This window comes from Xiphophorus hellerii, chromosome 4 (assembly GCF_003331165.1).
Source record: "Xiphophorus hellerii strain 12219 chromosome 4, Xiphophorus_hellerii-4.1, whole genome shotgun sequence".
Lineage (NCBI taxonomy): Eukaryota > Metazoa > Chordata > Actinopteri > Cyprinodontiformes > Poeciliidae > Xiphophorus > Xiphophorus hellerii.
Genome location: NC_045675.1, coordinates 6331547 through 6346298, shown reverse-complemented (window position 1 = coordinate 6346298; position 14752 = coordinate 6331547). Strand labels below are relative to the sequence as shown.

The 14752-nt window shown below is 36.1% G+C and overlaps 1 protein-coding gene across 4 annotated transcripts in view; it reads left to right on the top strand.

Moving 5' to 3' along the window:
- tspan4a (tetraspanin 4a) overlaps nucleotides 1–14752 on the top strand; it is a 180498-nt gene that overhangs the window by 38440 nt on the left and 127306 nt on the right. The window lies entirely within an intron of this gene.

Sequence of the window (14752 nt, the reverse complement as noted above, 5' to 3'; positions counted from 1 at the left end):
TCCTCTGTTGTACTCTGAATCTCTGCACTAGGCTACAGCAATAGAGGGACCATTTGCACTCGAGATGTGAAGAATAACTGATTTGTGCTGACTGGGTATCAGATGTGGTTAGATGCTGCTATTGGTTGAAATCTATTCCATTGGCTTTTAAATGTACCATTTTAATCTGTATCCTCTGAGCTGTTGAAAAGAAGGATGAAAGACAAAAAACTTCTAAAGATAATCTCTTCAGCTGATGTCCTTGCTATACAGGGCTATTTTTTTCTCAGTAGTGGCTGCTACTGTTTGCAATGAGAACTGCAGTGAGTGTGGCAAAATAAAGCCTGTGCAGTATATTTTGTTTCTCTTTGATCAGGTAGATAAAATAATACCCCTGAAGTATCAGCTTATTCTAACACTTAGATTAAATAAAGTGCTGACCAATATTGAATTTCAAATCACAATTACACCTAGTTTTCCTGACATCATCCATTTGATTTAAAAGCTCTGTTTTGAATGATATTGGATTTGTGAATAATCCTTACAGTTTTGAGGATTGCAGTAGATCTGCAAACAAAAGGTGTTGCAACCTTGACTCTGGTTTTGCTCTGCGAGGTGCATTGACTATTCAAGACATGATGAGTGATATTAAGAAAAGCAGATGGCAGACAAAACAACCAGTTTGTGTTTTATTGAGTTTTCAAATGAACTTTACTGTCTTAGATAAGGCTGACTGAAAGGAAAAGTCTAGGGTTTTAAACATGGTGCTCATTATGCTTGTTTTTAGCCTCCATGTTCTCCCGGTGATTGTAGTTCTTTTCTTTGGGCCAGCAGAGAGTTGGAGCCAAGGTATAAACTGTTTTTCTGTGCAGGATTTGCCAGTTTTGTTGGGTAAAAAAACAAACAAAAAAACTCAACATGGTACTAACCCAGCTCCAACACCTGCTAATGCACTTTCTTTTTGGTTACAAGAAAGACGAATTTAACGATTTGAAAATATTTCTAAAAGTGAACAGACAGCCATGGTGTGTAAGCTAACTGTTCTCCCCTGAAAAGGATTTTATCACAACAGATTGTTTTTAACAACAGTGGACAGCAAACTGAGCCATGTCTATTAAGCTATTGACAGCAAACTCACCATCTGAGCAGTTAACTGGACTAACCACTCAACTATCATGTCATTAGACTATAAAGAGCAAAATTTCAAATATTATGAAACCACTGTATTTTTACTTAAGGTTATATAAGCATTAGAACCTCACGTAAGCCCATTGCTATGTAATTTCAACCAGTAGCAAATATTTCCAAGGTACCGGTAATCAGACTTAAAAGCTACAAAGGGTTAATTCTAGCGTGCTTTCTAGTTTCATTGGTTTTAAGTTTTTGTATTACCCATCAACTCGTTATCTTTGCAGAGTTGTGAAGAAGTATCACTCTTCTCTTAATTCACCAAATGTACTCTTTATCTTACAGAATAATGGCTTGGTGCAGAAATGCAGCTGAAGAGAGGAGTCAGTGTTTTATTATTAGCACTCTGTTTGTAGTGGCACCTGGGAGACATTATAGGCACAAAGAGCAACAGCCCTCTCCTTTAGAAAATTCAGTTCTTTTCAAATCCTCCAGATAAGAAGAGCTCTTCTAATATTAAACTTGTCATTGAAAACAATGAATCTCAGATAAAGTGGTTGTAGCTGTACGTTAAATTCAAACCCAACTTTAAAGGTCTTGATTTTCATAATAATCATTTAAAAGGAAGTGCTTCTTTTTGACTTAATCTTTTTCACTTTGAAATGCAAACTCAATATCTGATGTGAGAAAAAAGAAGGTCCACATCAACTCATGCATCTTATATTATTTATGTTAGTGAGACTTCAGCACCTCCACCTTACATGTTAATAAACTGCCACATCGTGAGGAACTAATCTATTCAACATATCTTACTCCTTCAAGACAGAAGAGGTGCTATAAAATTCTTGTGAAACCAGATTAAATATACCAAACATAACCCTGTGTTAATAGAGTTATAGCAACTTTATGCTGTGTGAAAAAAATGTATGATTAAATCTTTTATTAGCAGTGTTCATGCGTAACTTTTTTTATGTGTTCAGTTTTGAGGACAACTGCTCAGCATCAAAGCCTCCACAAAGTGTATAAAAAATTGATCTAAAGAAGGAACTACTTCTTAATGTAGCCTCCTCTAATCAGAAAAATGGAGTTGAGATTATATATATATATATATACTGAAGCAGCTGCTTTGCTGGCTGAAGGACAAAACTTACACAACAACAACAAAAAAGAAATTTAAAGCAGAGCAGAAATAAAGTGTCCTTCCATGCATGGCAGCGAAAGTGAATTTTGATGCATATTTTTGGAATTTACAGTTGGAGATGAATGATGGTGTGAATAAATATGAAACCAGAATCTTTTTCATTATATTTGAGCCAGTTTAGTGGCCTTTCAGTTACCACACTAAAAGAACAGGTTGCTTAGACAGACCTTGAACAAATTCAATTTCCTCTTGGATTATTGGACCAGAAAATACAATTTTGACGTCTGAACGTTCACAAGTATCTGCTACATTCACACCACATAGCGGCTGAAGCCAAAATAATGTCATTATCCATGTTACAAAAATATTACTTATTATTGTTGGAGTTATTGTTATGTTATTTATTATCTAGCAAATTATGGTCAAGGCAGTTAAACTGTAAACAAAAGTAAAACAAATTTGCAATACTTAGAATCACAAAGTTAAATCACAGATTTGAATGTTTAAAGTAAACTATATAAGTGTAGCCCAATTATACCGCTATGAAGTAGGTAAGGGCCCCTGAGTTCATTAAACCCGTTAACATACAAATAATAACTCTAAAACACTCTTATGTTTAAACCTATGTTAAGTTTCACCTTAGAGCAGGGATGTCAAAGTCAAATACACCGAGGGCCAAAAAACTAAGTTTGCTACAAGCCGAGGGCCAGACTGGTTCAATGTTTATTAAAACATATTGAAATGATTGCACATAGCCTATTGAACCAAGACCTAACACAGTGTATATTTAATAATTAAATGAATAAACCAATATTTTCTTATGGATCTGTCGGTAATTTCAAGTGAAAACATTTTTCAAAAGGCAAACAGACAAAAACAAACTTCCTTCAAAGAAAAATTGCATGTTCTGTACTGTACATCAAAATAATTAATAATAATTAATAGTGATTAATAATAATATTTTGTTATGGCTCTGTCAGTAACCTCAAGGGAAAACATGTATTTATTTACTATTAATCTATGTTTATGATTTGTTCTTTTAAATTGCCATTTATATTATCTTTTGGTCTCAGGAAATGATTGAGGGATGAAGAGACTGATGTCTGGTTCTTTAGGTTCTGACGGGTCTGCGGTTCCTCTCCTGACCCATTCTGTCTGATATCACACAGATATCACTAAGATTTCACTGGACGCCACTGAACATCGCTGACACATTTTTTTAATGTCCCTATTAAACATTACTATAATTGTTTAGCCTGGAATGTGTGTCTTCCCACTACTGTCTGTATTTTTGCCAGAGGTTTTACTTCTACGGACGGTGCAGTATCGGTGGACATTTTAAAAAGACGCGGGTTGGTAGCAGCTCACTGTGGCTGCGCAGTGTCCATCTCTAAGCAACCGTGACAACAGCGTCAGTTCGTGGGGAGGGGGGCCCTATTTAGGTCCAGCAATGACAATTTAGCTGACCTTAACACTTATTGTTGAGATGTGTGTGATAGGTGTGTCTATCAGACATTTATAGCAATACGGAATACAGTGAACCCTCGCTATATCGCAGTTCACCTTTCACGGTCTCGCTGCTTCACAGATTTGACGTATAGTGGCACCATCATTTTGTAGGGTGTTTTGCTGAAAGAACGACTGGTGCTATTCACCAATCAAATGGGGTTTTGAGAAATGAACAATTTGTCAAAATATTAAGATTATAATTTGGGCACAAGTTAATCTTTAAAATAGACAATGATCCCAGTAATATTAGCAAATTTGTGTCCATTGAAAATATTTCGTCAGAATTGAAAAAGGAAGCGTGAGCAAGGCGACCTACAAACCTGACCCAATTACACCACTACTGTCAGTTGGAATGGGCCAAAATTCCAGCTAAATGACCTAAAACAGGACACATTTTATTTGATTTAATGTCAGACAGTGAGAAAAATAGTTGTATGTACCTTTTAAGGAGATTTGATTTCAACTATATGTTTAGAAACAAGAAATGTTTCAATTCTAGTTGTCATGGCCCGTGTGCTGCAGATGCATTCAAATACATTTGGTATTAATATAAAAATATCCATCATCCATCATTTTCGACTTGCTGTATAGCAGACAGAGCTGTCTTTACAGCACAGTTTTTGCACTGTGTCTCACCTCCTGCACACTTAAGGCAGATGCTTCCCCTACACCACGTTTTTCACATTTCATGCTGTGAGAACTCCATCTCCTGCAGCAAATCTCATGCCATGAATTACAGTACATGAGAGGCAGTGGAAACAAGTTTGAATCATGTGTAGTGTTCACGTGTGAGAACATCTTAAACTCATGTCACTGGGTAAAATGGTAATCAGTCACCAGAAACATTTCTTTATGTGTAGTTTCTGAGCATCCATTGTACAAGAACTAGTTGAAAGCTTGAAGGATAAATCACAGCATGATTTAGTGCAAAGTGAAAACATTAAAGACAGTAAAGAACTAAGAAACTGGTATGAAAAGTACAGAAAAAGCTGCACAGTGCATTTAAAATCACCATAAAAGGCTCATCACTACTGTAAATGTTACCAGGTCAGATCTTAGCATTGACAATTTATGTATGTATGTTTACATTTCTTGCTTGTGCATACTAATGTTCTATGTGGAGTCATTTTGAAGCTTAAAATCATCCATGTGTGGTTGTTGGCCATCACAAATAACTCTACTGGCCAATGTGAGCCTGCACTGTTTTTATTAAATCAGTGATTAGTAGGTAGCCTATACAGAATGTACCCTGCATGTGTCGAAAAAAGTTAAGACTACACATTTCCCTGAGGACATTATCCCCAATCTTGACACATGGTGGTGGCAGCATTGTGTTGTGGGGATGCCTTTCTTCAGGAGGACCAGAGAGGTTGGAGGTGGTTGAAGCTAAAGATTGGGCATCTGCTGAGCTCAACATAGCTACTTCTCAGTGAAACATTCGAAAAAATATTGTGAAAGGGTTAATAGACATGTTGTGATGACTTCCTGAAGGTGGAGTGTCAGAAAGAGCAACAGTCGCCTAGAGAAACAAAGGAAAAATTTTAAGGCATTAAATTACAAAGTTGAATTTCTTTTAAGTCCTATTTGATATATACATTATTTTTATAATGACTGAGGGTATCGTACTTACTTGAGTGTGCTATAAAGTGGCACAATGTGACTAGAAAATACATAATACTAACCCTTTAAGTTGTTTTACAAAAGGAATAGGCAAACAATTTATTCTCTATGCATGTATAGCTAAAAGTCAGATGCCCGAAAATGGTAAAAGTGGTAAACGTACTGACTAAAATGGTAAAAGTAGAACTTAATGCATATTCATTAGTTGTAAAAAAATATATATAGGTAATAATAAAATACAAAACCATGTAACCTTTTCCTTTGATTTAACAATAATGGGCTATTTTGTGCTGGCCTATCCAGATTTAATGTGATAAAATGGGAAAAGAATTCAATGGGCTATGGACCTTTTAAAGGTACTGTATCTTTATAGTTATAGGGTAAAAATAAAGCACCATCAACCAAAAAGAATGCTTACCGAATGATTTAGTAAAGTAGACGAAAAGAGACCTTCACAGAGAACTCTGTCATGGTGTAACACTTCATTCAATGGTTCTTTTTCATGTTCAGTTCCAGTTAAAGATAAATGTATGCAATATAGTGGGTTGATACATGGATCTTACCAATTAAGCATTGTGGTCCAGATTTTTATATGTGAGCTAAATGCTGTTTAAGCAGATTGCTGGAAAAATGATATATATAATGATTTATTGTTCTTCATGGAACTAATTTTCCCCTGTGATAAAGATTTAGTTTTGGTCGTTCTGAACAACCTGGTTCAAGTTACAACTGGGCAGACTTCAAGTCTTCTGTTTTTGAACTCGAAACCCTTCATTACACAAATCTCTATTTATAGACAGAATCAAAGGACATGCAAAGGTAAACAGCTGGAGCTCTGCAGCACGTCAAAGGTTGGTTGGACATACACACACAGCAAAAGAGCAGCAGTGCAGCAGGGCACCTGTCATGCAGCTGGAGCGAAGTTGATGAGTACCATCATATTATGGCCCTGCTCAGTATGAAGAGAGTCAAAGAATGTGATGTAATTCTAAGCCTGATCACTGTGTGCTATTTGGACTATGTACAAAGATGAAAACAAATTCCCACCTTATAGTAGAAACACTAATAAAAATCTGCTTAAACATATCTTGTATCTGTAGGCATTCAGGATCAACGACAAAAATAATCAGTAACAGGATCAGATTGTCTGCCAAAGACAGTCAATCTACAGTGGTTTAGTGTGTTGTAAACACACATCGACACTTGGATTAGAAAGTGACAAACAGGATTCCACTGAGAAAACTGTCTTGTTGAATTGTTGATACGGTCAGCTTCAATTAATACCATTAAAATTAAATACCTGTGCTGTAGGCAGGCAGGCAGGGTGATGATGAAAAAGAACGCTGTGAGAGAAGAAAAAGCGCTGCATGCTCTTTATGATAAACATTCAGCACAGCTGATGTTTAGTCTTTGTATTTTACTCAGCAAATATCTATGTTCTTCTGTAGTTTTAATGCTAAAATCTTTCAATCTTCCTTAAACTTTAGAAGTGGATTAAATTTTGCCCTTTCATGTTTTTTTATGGCTTTCTACTAGGTCTCTATTGTAGCTGACATCTAACTCACTCTGAACACAGCTTAGTGTTTTTCAGCTTTATTGTAACTAACAACATCAACTTACAGACACTTTTAGTTTTTTTTTCTGTCACCACCTTTTCCAATTGAGTCTGTCAAAAGTGGCTCAAACCTGTGGCATCCAACTGATGTGTCTGCAGTCTCTTCAGTGTTATTCCAACATCAGCACAACTTTTCCTAAATTAGGCTGAAAACAGTCGGGAATGCTTGCCCGCTAGCTTGTCCAACTAAACAGCACCTGGGCTAACACAGTAACAGCCCACAGTGATTGAAACAGCAGACTGGTTGAATTTAATTTGTTGAAGTAAATAGTGGTACAATAAGCTGCAGTTTACTTCCACTTAAATGTAAGTCATAAAGGCATCACAAGACAAACATTTGCTCCTCAGACTGTAAAAAGCATTTTGCTGCATAAATGTTGCAGTTTGTCAACATTTAGATAAGGCATAATGTAGCTTATCTGGAGTAATGTCAGCCATATTTATCTATATTTATGTGAAATTCACCTAGGGTAAAAATCATTCTACCATTACTTTTTGTGACACAAAAACAGCTGTAAAAATGGTTATGATCTTTTGAAAACCTGTGGTTACTGCACTATTGGGGAAGAAATGGGAAATAAAGCAACCTGCTGAATTCACTAAATCATTATTGCAAAGATAAACTCTGTAATCTACAAATAAAATGATAACAGTGTATCTAAAACCTTATTGTCACTAATTTAAATTCATAATGTGAACCCAGATTTCACGGTAATGCTAAAAATGTTTTTGTCTGCAAAATTCTTTCTATGTTTGAGTGAATTTTACAACCTTTGGCTATGAAATCTGAATGCCTTCTCAGTCAAAATTAAAAGGAAAACGTTTTTTTCCCCCTATGTTTTCTTTAGCTCGTTTGTATCTCCTAATTTGTGGCAATAAGTAGCATAAGATTGGGAATCAAGGACAAAAGGAGAATAAACCACAGAAACAAGCAGGTCTTGATGGGTTTGTACTCCTAGATTTTGAATGAGATAGCAACCAGTTTGCTACATAAATGTGCTAAACATTCATCTCCTATCACAGCTATGTAGGTTGTATAGGAGAAATATTTCTTGACATTATCAGTCCTAACATTTTGCAGTATGATGCACATGTCTCCTTTTGTACAAGATTCAGGAGGCCAGGCAGGTTTCAGCCACATGTTGAACTGTAAGCTGTAAAAAGAATCAAAAAGCTTTCAAAGTTCTCTAACCTTACATCTGACTTCTCTGTTTTTCATTTGACCTCTTTACATTTTCAAGAAATTCTAACTTTACTTTCTGTGTCTGGAAGGCTGAGTTAAAGAAGCTTAGAAGCAGGCCTTGTTAATTGTTTCTCAGCTCTCCTTCAGAGGCGAGCTGAGAAACAGGTCAAGTGAGTACTACTCTATTTATTTTTAATGATGGACCTCCATGGAGGGTTTTTTTTCTCCCAAATAGTTATTGTACAGTCCCCTTGTGTTCATAAGCGAACTGTCAATCACACATGCATTGCTGCTTGAGATGAGAATGAAAAAAACAATTGTAGGAAAAAGTTTATACTCTATTTAAGATGTTGATGAAAACCCTGACTTCATTAAAGTGATGCAACAATATTAGAAATTAAACAATAGATTTTTTTTTTGTACTGAAGAGCTTGGAGTGAATTTTATATTTTAAAATTCAACATATATAACACGGCAGCAAGAAAAAAGCATTGGCTTTCTTACAACACAGAATTAAAACATTTGTCAATTGGTCAAAAATAGCAAGCTGGTTGCCATGTTTCTAAAGCAACACAAGCTGTTCTCTCTTTCAGGTAACAAGAGTCATAACACAACAACAAGATGTATCTGGGTTTTCTGGTACAAACTGTATTCTCATGTTGGTGCCAGTAACAAATTGGTTCTCAAGAAAACAGCAAGATGTCAAAGAGTCAAACTGTGAGGGGTTAGTGGGAACTGTGGTCATGATTGAGTTCAAAGCTGCTGGTCTGCAGCGGCTGAAAGAGCACGATGAGCGAGATGAAATGTCCCTGCTCCAGAAATCAGTTACAAACAATGTGCTGAATATTACACAAAGACAGCTAAAGCTTTGTCACATGCTTCTGGACAAATATGAAACAATTTTGTTTTCATACTGTCAACATAACAACCTTTTAATCCGAAGATGACCTATTTTTATTGACTGATGGATTGGATCAGATTCATTTTAGCTCGCTTAGATTTTAGACCTCAAGGGAATGTAAGGGCATTTTCCACCAAGCTGGTTCCAGTGCTAAACTAATGCTAGTCCTTAATTGGTATGCATTCTCAGTGTTTCCACAAACCCAAACTCTGGATTGGGCACTGAGAAGCTGATGTTAACATAAATGGACCAAAGGAAAGAACATATTTTTTGGGGATTTATCAGTTAGTAAAAATATTAGAGGACCATGTTTAAAACTCTAGAGTGTAAATTTGTCTGTTTTGTCATCAAATTAATAGAAGAAAATATTGAGAAGACTGAGCTTGAAAAATGACAAAAGGTTGGAGTTGGAATAGAGGTAGAATAACACAAACTACCTCCTACAGTATCTTCTGACAGTTTATTTTGATATCACTTGTCAGAGTTGAGGTTAATGTGCTTTAAACAAAAACAAAATAAAAACCGCGAAACATTTATCACTTAGGCATGAATTTACTGGATAACACTTCAGTGTCTGGCGTAAATAATTAATATTTCATATTTCGATCTAACAATATGTTTTGATAATCAAATGACATAACACTGTGGAGGTTTAATCTATTATATTTAAAGCATAGAATGTCTGATATTGATTTGAAATTGTGTCACAGTAGTTTTGTGGTGTTTATTTTGATGACAATAAAAGTGATGGCATTTCAGTCCATTAAAAAAACATAACCATAGGGCATGCCGTGATGGCGTAGGGGTTAGCGCGACCCATATTTGGAGGCCTTGAGTCCTCGACGCGGCCGTCGCGGGTTCGACTCCCGGACCCTGCGACATTTGCCGCATGTCTTCCCTCCTTTCCTTCCCCATTCCTGTCAGCCTACTTTCGTAAAAGGGACACTAGAGCCCACAAAAATACCCCCTGGAGGGGTAAAAAAAAAAAAACATTTTAAAAAGGCCATCTGTGGGACACCAGTGGCATAGAAGTGAGATTACTAAACTGCTCACAGTGACTGCATTTAATTCTATTTTCAAATTTATTCATATTTAGGGACATTTTCAACACTCAGCCATCAGTAGAGGAAATAGTAAATATAACAATTCCAACAAAACAATGAGTTTTTGCGCATAATCTGTGGTTTATCAATGTTATGATGAATCAAATTTCTTATCTTAATACATTTTTCACAATACCAATAAACAACACAATAAATGCTCATCCTTTGTGTCAGGCATACAAGGATTTTAACTTTCCTTGTATTGAAAGTTAAAATACAAGGACTACATGTCTTAAATAAATTTGACAACCCTGGATTCTAAATTAAAACAAAAAATAGTAATAATAAAAACAAACTTTGTGCAGCAGTATGAGCCACATAATACAGTAATGTTTGGGCTAGTTCTGACAAACCTTTGGTACATGTTTACTGGAATCAATTCTGATCCAAAAACAAGTAACACAGCCATTAGTCTGAACTTCGATTTCAAGCTTTCATGTCATTTAAAAGGTGCATCAACTTCCACATTGTCATGGAAACAAACCTTTTTCTGAGTGTTACATGAAAAGAAAACACCAGGTCTGTCTGGGTGGGCGTGGATGTGTGTTCGCCCCCACATTCATGTCACACACTGTGGTGCAAAATGAGCTGGCTCCGGTTAACAAATTTCACTCAAACTGGAGCCCAAAGAACCTTCAGCTGATGTAGTTATTCCAGTAATTTCTGTGACTTTGATTGTTGAGGAATAAGTTCTGACCTAGTTTTGACCTCCTACATTTACGCTTGTGTGGGCGATAAACCCCTGGCCGCTTTTTCTCCTGAAAACGTGTGAAAAAAAATGGAAGAAAACTGATTTCTGTGCTTAAGAACAAATGTTAATTATTTCTTAAATTATTTAACAATGACTCTTTCAGAAAATTGGCCAGTTAAGGCATATTCACACTATTAATTGTTTTTTGCTGAAATCACCACAGAGCTAAGAAAAAGCACCCCAGAACTATCAGATATGAAAATAAGACTCTCATTTCCAGTCATTTTTCAATGAATCTGATAGTCGTGAATGTGTTTTTTTTCTCACGCTGTGGGGGGATGGAACTCAACAACACTGGGTGACACAGAGAGCCATAGGAGATGATAAAAGAGGAGGCAAAAGGAAGCGATTGAAGTGATGGCCTCTGATGTTGTGTTTACTTGTCATCGTAATGTAGGTCAAAACCCAGTGGAGGATCCGTAGATTGCTGGAGTTGTGAATGGGTTGCATCTGTCTCGCCTGATTTAGCCAAATCAATAAAAATTGTCATTGTGCTGATTTGAAGATCTGTTCGCCCCACCTCAATCGTCCCCTGGCACCACACAGCATATCGATTCGCAGCTGCAGCACTGAGGGGACGTGCACAGCATGAACGGTCCGGATAATAAGGCCAGCAGTTTGCTGACTTTGGCATGTTGCTGCACAGCTCTCACAGGCTGCAGTGTGAAGAAATATCTGTGAATGGGAAACAAGAGGGTCTTTCAAATTGCTTTAGTGTTTTAATTTCTATTCATATTATCATTTCATTCAGAAAGGCGACCACATATTCATGTCCTTTTGCAGTCTGTCCTCTTAGTGCAGCAGATGGTGCTGCAGTGAATGAGCACACTGTCAGCTACGTACACCTACATCCTCCAAAAGTTTATTTATTAATGTCTTTTTTAGTGTTTTTGGCTCATGGTGGTGCCTCATGTCTATAGCCCTTTCTTTATCTATGCTGCCAGCTTTATACTCCAAATCTTTTGATTTCAGGTTTACCGCTTTAGCACACACTAGAATTTGGCATCATCACAACACTGACCTACTTGAAGGCTTCATTTAGCATTTTATTTATTTATATATTTATTCATTTTTGTAATGTTTCCATGGTCTTAAAAAGCAACAGTCCCATAAATTTTTCATGCATAATTTCATGCTAACCAGAAACATTCTGAAGGGTTTCATTTCTTATCTTATGAGAGGATTACCACCGTTTGCAGCTGTCAGGAAAGAAATATTTTTTTAGACTGCATTGCTAGATTTGCTCATCTTTTCTAAAGATTATCAGATTAGTAGAAGTAGGGATTTGTTCATTGAATTTGTTTCACTGGAAATCTGTGTTAAAATACATTAATAAGAACACAGTTCTGCTTATGCTTTAACTCTTCAAGGATCTTTCAAGCTTTCATTCCTGTCTAACTAAAATGGTGTGCCTAGAGATTTTGGGAAGTACAGTAATAGGAGTCAAGGTGTGCCAATAACCTGGTCGTGTTGGATTTTAAAATAATCTTCAATTTTATGCATCCCTTTTCAAAAGATGAAGAACTTGTAGCGACTAATAGCATCACTTTTACCCTTCAAAGTTTGCTATTTGTATCATGCAGTGTTGTGCATTAGTGGCTCAAATATTTTTTGACATCTTTGAGCTTATCAAACTTGTTTTTACTTGAAAAACCTTCTGAGTGTGGTTCACTGTTGCAACATTTATCAAGGTTCTGTCCAAGAGGAAACTTGGACAGAACTGATATTTCAGTTTGTAATTTAGAGGTTTTGTTATTTCTAAAAATGTTAAACATGTAGTAAATCATAGCAAGAGCAGCCTTTCTATATTTTTAGTCATATTTAAAATATTTAATAGAAAACAAATTTGGACAGAAGTGAATAGATTTACTGTAAACTGGCCAAGATGGATTGAAACAGCCATCTGAAGATGGAGGAATTTGGGAGTGATGGCATCTAGTTATTTTGATTCAAAAGAATGTGAATTAGATTGACTTACAGTCTAGAATTGTAAAATCAGATCAAAACTGGGCATGGTCTGTTAACTTTGACTTTTCCATAGTATAAACAAGAAAACTAAAGGAAATATCTGTAACATTACCACATTTTCTCCTTCATGTATTGTTCTTTTGATTTTGTCCGAATAAATCAAAACTATAGACTAAACATCACAACATTTATTTGTAGTTTTAAAGGTATGTGGTGCAGAATAATAAAGCTTTTCAGAGCATAACAAGCTGACATCAGCTGTTTCATTATGTCTGTTGTGGAGCTCGTTTAGTCTCTGTCCTTTTAGTGACCAGAAAACACCCAAACAGCTGAATTTGTCTAGCCATTAAAAAGTCTAATAGCCCTCTTTCAGCCAGCTGAACTGTGGTTCACAGAAACAGGCAGGGGAGAGGGAACACTGCAGAACTTTCTCTTATCTAAACACCTTTCAGATGTAGAAACGATGTGTGAGAAAATTTCAGAAGTTTTAAAATGTTTTTTAATGGTTTCCCTTCACTGCTAACTCATCTATCCCTACTGAGACAATTTATGTGTTGAACTTCGAATGTGAATTAAACACATCACACGTTAGTGTATTCTCTGCTAAATTTAATTTTTTTTTCTTTTATTCAATATAAAACAGAAACAATGTTTTGCAGACAAAAGCCCCCTTTGCTTTGATTGTGACATTATTTTCAAACTTCTGTATAAATTACCAATTTCTTTCTGTATTTAAGAAAATCATATCATGTTTGGGGTTGGGACCAAACCCCTGTCTGAAATGTCTCAGACGTCTCAGTTGCTCCATTCCTGTCTTGCTCTTTCTCTGTTTTTTTTTTTTTTTTTTTTGGTTGTACTCACAGAACGGTGTTTCTGTCAGGTAATATTAGACTCAAGCAGTTACAAATTAGAAGATAAAGAGGAAACATATCAGAAAATGTCAAAAAGCTGAATGAGAGAGTCGTATGAGTGCAGTCTGTAGTGAATATGTGTAGAGAAGTAACTTCAATCTTTTATTAGTGTAAAAATATTTCATGTCCTCTGGAAATGACATGACTAAAATAAAATAAACACGTCATAAACCTCGGAAGGTCAAAAGTTTAATAATAAACTACTTTCAACAAAAAAGTTAAAAACACAGACCATAAACCATCAAATATCTCTATTAATCTAAGCACTGGGGTTCTGGCTGTAGCTTCACATTTACCATCCACAAATTAGACGGAGGTTATTCTCTTCATTTATCTCTTGGCAAGAGAGCAAATAGGGATATTTTCTAACCACTGAACTTCTACTTTAAATGTAAACAGCCACATTACCGCCATTCACTGCATAATGTGCATGTTTATTTAGTGAATACACCATTTAAAAGAGGATTCATCATCAACCACACTTTACCCTGAAAAAGCGCTTTCACTTCCCTCCATCACATTTCCATATTAGCCCCAGGACTGAGTGGAAGCACTTAGGGAGGAATGCGCTCAGTATTTTGTCAGCATTCTGACACCAAATTATTTCCTCTGCGTCTGTCTGGCATAAGGATGCAGGGAAGCCGCTCGCTGTACCCAAATGGGGTTATTTAATGATGATAAAGGGCATTTTTTTCAATAGATATACAATAACTACAAGGGGAGTGAGACAAAACTTCCTCTGGCAAGGTTAAAGCCCTGGTTCATGATCTGAAACAAAGCAGTCTGGATTGACACTAAAACTGATTTAGTTCTTCTCCTGATCAAACAGAGGAACAATAGAATAACCAACATAAAAAGAGGTAACATTTTTGAATTGTTCACATTTATCATCAGCACAATTATCAAAACACAACCTGTTGGGGTCAAAAATTTACAACCACTT